Here is a 4,143-nt window from a genome sequence, read left to right as displayed (position 1 = left end):
ATAATCAAATATGTGTTTTGCCTTTGAAGCTCTTCACAACCTGCTCTCTTCTTACCTTATCAGTCTTCTCAGAACTCCATCTTGCCTCTCCATGCCTTACACTGGTTGTTCACTAATCCATGGGAGAATGTTGTCCCTTCCCACCTCTGCCTGTTAGAATCTCTGGCTTCCCTCAAAACCCAGCCTAAGTACTAACTTTTGCAGGAGGTCTTCACCCCCCCCACACACCCCCAACATCTCCTACCAGCTGCCCTCAGTTTCTTCACATAGAAATGAAGAGAATGATTTCTAAAATCCATGACAACTATGTGACTCCATGACCAACTGTGGCTCTAATGAATAATAACCATTTATTGAGTGTGCACTGTGCACGGAGAACCAAACTAGGCCCTGGGGGAAGGACACAAAGAGTGATATGTTATGGTCTTTGCTCTACTGGCTCTTATGGGTGCACTTGGAGAGTCAGAGTGGTATAGTGGCAAGAAGGCTAGTCCCAAGGTCAGGAGATCTCCGTTCAAATTATGAAGTTGACACTTACTGGCTGGCTGTGTGACTATGGCTAAGTCACAACCTCTCCTTTAGACTCAGTTTCCTCATCTAAAAAATGGGGCTAATGATGTTTATATAACAATATAAATAATATTAATTCATATAAATAGTATTAATTAATTAATTAATATAATAATAATATTTATACTACCTATCCCTACAGGATTGTGGTGAGGAGAATGCTTTGTCAGCCTTAAAGAAACTATCCCTCCCCTGGGCAGAGGTGGCAAGTCCCACATTGTACATATTTTCAGACTTTTTTTTTATGTATTAATCAGCTTTGCTGATTTTTCCTCTTCTTTTTCCTTTTTTTAAATTTAAAAATTTTAAAAAGACTCCTTGTTATATGAGATGGGTTTGGGGGTGGGGATGGGGGGAAGGGGAGAGATGAGGAGGGAATTACAATGATGTAAAAAAAAAAGACATCAATAAAGACCAATTTGGAAAATATAAATTAAAATAGCCTCCAAAAAAAAAAGAATAAAAGAGAAACTATAAGCAAGTGAGTATTTAGTCTTGAGGAGGTAAAACTTAGTCATATAAAAAGATTAAAAATAATATGAGGTGTCATGGTAAAGTTCAGAAGCTCTTCACGTTTTTAATATCAAAGACCCCTTTAGTAGTCCAAGGAAGCCTCTGGACCCCTTCTTAAGACAACCTTTTTAATGCATAGAATAAATTACAAAGGATTGTAAAAGAAACAAGTTATAATTTTTTTAAAAAAATAAGTTTGCAGACCCCAGGTTAAGAATCCCTGGTATAGCGAATAGCAAGTCAGTCTTGAAGTAAAGAAGTTCAAGTTCTACCTCTGACCCATACTAGCCGAGTGACCCTGGTCTAATCACAAAATCTCTCAGGGCCTCAGGCAGCTCTCTAAATTGCAGAACAGTAGCTCATGTGTTTTGATAAAAAGAATATCCTCCAGGGGAATTCTTTGTTCTCTCCAAAATGACAAGTCACTTAAAGTCCCTGGGCCCACAGCTTAACACAGTACATTGCCCTAGCAGGCATTTTACAAATGTTGATTGACTGATTGATTCTTCCACAAAATTGGGGAGGTTGGCATGATTCCAAAGGACCAATGATGAAGTGTGCTGCCCACATCCTGACTGAAAAGTGCTAGACTCCCTGTACAGAATGAGATATATTTTTTGAACATGGACAATGCGAGGGATTTGCTTCATTTGGCTATGCATGTTTGTTTAAATGGTTTTGTTTTTCTTTTTTTTTTTTCCAAATGGAGGAGGTAAAAGAGAGGGAGGAAAAAAAATTAGTTGAAAAATGAAATTTAATTAATAAAATAAAAAGTAAAGGGATTGGACTAAATGGTTTCTGGGGTCCCTTTCAACTGTAGATCTAGATTAATAATCATATGATCTTAAGAGAAAGCATTGTGTGCTACGTGTCAAATGACTGATAGAGACAATAGGTGCTTCAGGAGGAAAAGAGAGCTCTGTGGGCTTGGAGTAGACTGAAAGACTCCACTCAGGGATCATAGGATCATATACTGAGACCTGGACAGGACTGTGGAGGTCACCTAGTCCAACCCCCTCTAAGTGGGCCTTGAGGTTGAACATGAAGGATGGTTAGAATTGGGAAGAGGGACATAAGGAAAATCAGGGAAATGGGATGGCCATAGTGCACTCAGGAGGCTGTGTATAGTCTTGACTAGTGTGATTTAAGGATTCCTCTAGAGGAGAAGTGGGAGAAAGGGTAAAATGGGAACTGGACAGATTATGGAGGGCTTTCGATTCATCTGGAGGAATTTTGGACTTTATCCTCTGAGTAATGGGGAACAAAGGCAAGGCTTTGAGTGGGGAATTATGCTGCTCAGACCCTGTGATGCAGGAATTCTGGTAAGGTTCAACAGGTCCCATGATTGCAGCTGAGAGAGCACTACTGTTCCTTCCTGGTCTGGTTTAATCAGAGCTCCTCTGGCACCAACCAAAGCTTTGGCTTCTGTACCCAGACTTCATGAAGCAGGTAGCTTCACGCCTACAAACCTCCAGTGACACTGAACCCTCCCCCTCCACATTCCCTATCTTGCTAGCATCCCATAGGGCCAACCTCCTAAAAAACAACAACAAACAAACAAAACCAAAAAAACACTAGCTTCCTGCTTACCCTCTGTGCTTCCACTCACTTCTCAGACCTTTGTAATGGGTCTTCAAACCCCACAACTCAGTTCAAATTGCTCCCACCAAGTCTCACTGTTAAAATCCAATGGCCTTCTCTCAGTTCTCATCCAATTTTATCTCTTTTGAGCATTTGAAACTGTGGATCACTCCCTTCCTTTTAGATGTAGAATGAGGATGTGTAATACTCTCTCCTGCCTAAATTTGTAATACTGTTCTGTTTTTATTTTCTTCCCGCTCCTCCAACAGGTCCTCCTCATTCTCCTCCACTGGATGGCCATCCATCCTCTTCCCCTGTTCATGGATATACCCTCAGGACAATCTCCTGAGACCTCTTCTCTGCCTTCCTAACTCACCAGCTCCCACAGTTCGATTAACCTCTCTAAGAAGATGTCTCCCAAATCCACAGTGCAACCCTTCCCCTCTCAGTCTCCTGAGATCTAGTCTTGACTCACCAAATGTCTGTTGAACATCTGCCAGCTATCCCATAAGTAGCTCAAACTTGATCTGTCCAAAATAAAATTCTTTATCTCCCCCTACTGTCTCCCTTTTTCAAATGTCCCTGTTTCTGTTGACAGCACCACCATTCCTCCACTTGAGGCTCCCACCCTCGGAGTCACCTTGGAAACTTCCCTTCCCTTCACCTTTCTCTATCCAATCAGTTGCCAAGTTTTGTTGAGTCTTCTTCCTTGTGCACCATTTCTATAGCCACACTTCTGTCCCCTTCTCTATATTCCCTTAGTTGCCACACTAGTTCAAGCCTTCGTTCACCTCCTCTCCCTGAACTATAGCAATAACCTCATTTATCTCATTACCTTCAGTCCCTCCCCTCTCTAATTCCTCCTCTTTACAGCTTCCTAACTGATATTCCTAAAGCTGACACTCCACAGGCTCAAGAAGTTATCAAGAAGTAATCCCCAAGAGGCACCTAAGTAGATAAAGCAGTGGGCTTGGAGTCAGGAAGACCTGAGTTTAAATCCAACCTCAAGACACTTAACTAGCCTCTTGACCCTGGGCAAGTCACTTAAGCACAATTGCCTGAGAAAAAAGAAACAATTCCTGCCCTTTGTAGAAGCCCACCCCATTGCCTCTGGGATCAAATACAAACTCACCCCTTTGACATATAAATCCCTAGGGTTTCAATATATCTTTCAGATAGAATTAACCCCTTGTTACTGCTGGAAAGATTTCAGCAGTCAGAGAAAAGCACTCCCCCACACACTACATTTCAACCAAATGGACCCATTTGCTGTTTGCCACACAGCCTAGTTCTTTCTGCAGACCATACCTGGAAGGTTCTCCCTCTACTAGAATTCTTAGCTCCATTCAGGGCTCAGGGTAGGTCATCTCCAGGCCTTTTCCCATTCTCCTGGTTGTTAGTGCTTTTCCCCACCTTCACTTCCGTCCTAGTTACTTTAAATATATTTTGTATTTATTTATCTGAGTATTAACTTTGCTG

The sequence above is a fragment of the Vombatus ursinus genome, unplaced genomic scaffold (assembly GCF_900497805.2).
Source record: "Vombatus ursinus unplaced genomic scaffold, bare-nosed wombat genome assembly UNPS02014791.1, whole genome shotgun sequence".
Lineage (NCBI taxonomy): Eukaryota > Metazoa > Chordata > Mammalia > Diprotodontia > Vombatidae > Vombatus > Vombatus ursinus.
Note: the sequence above shows the minus strand (reverse complement) of the source record.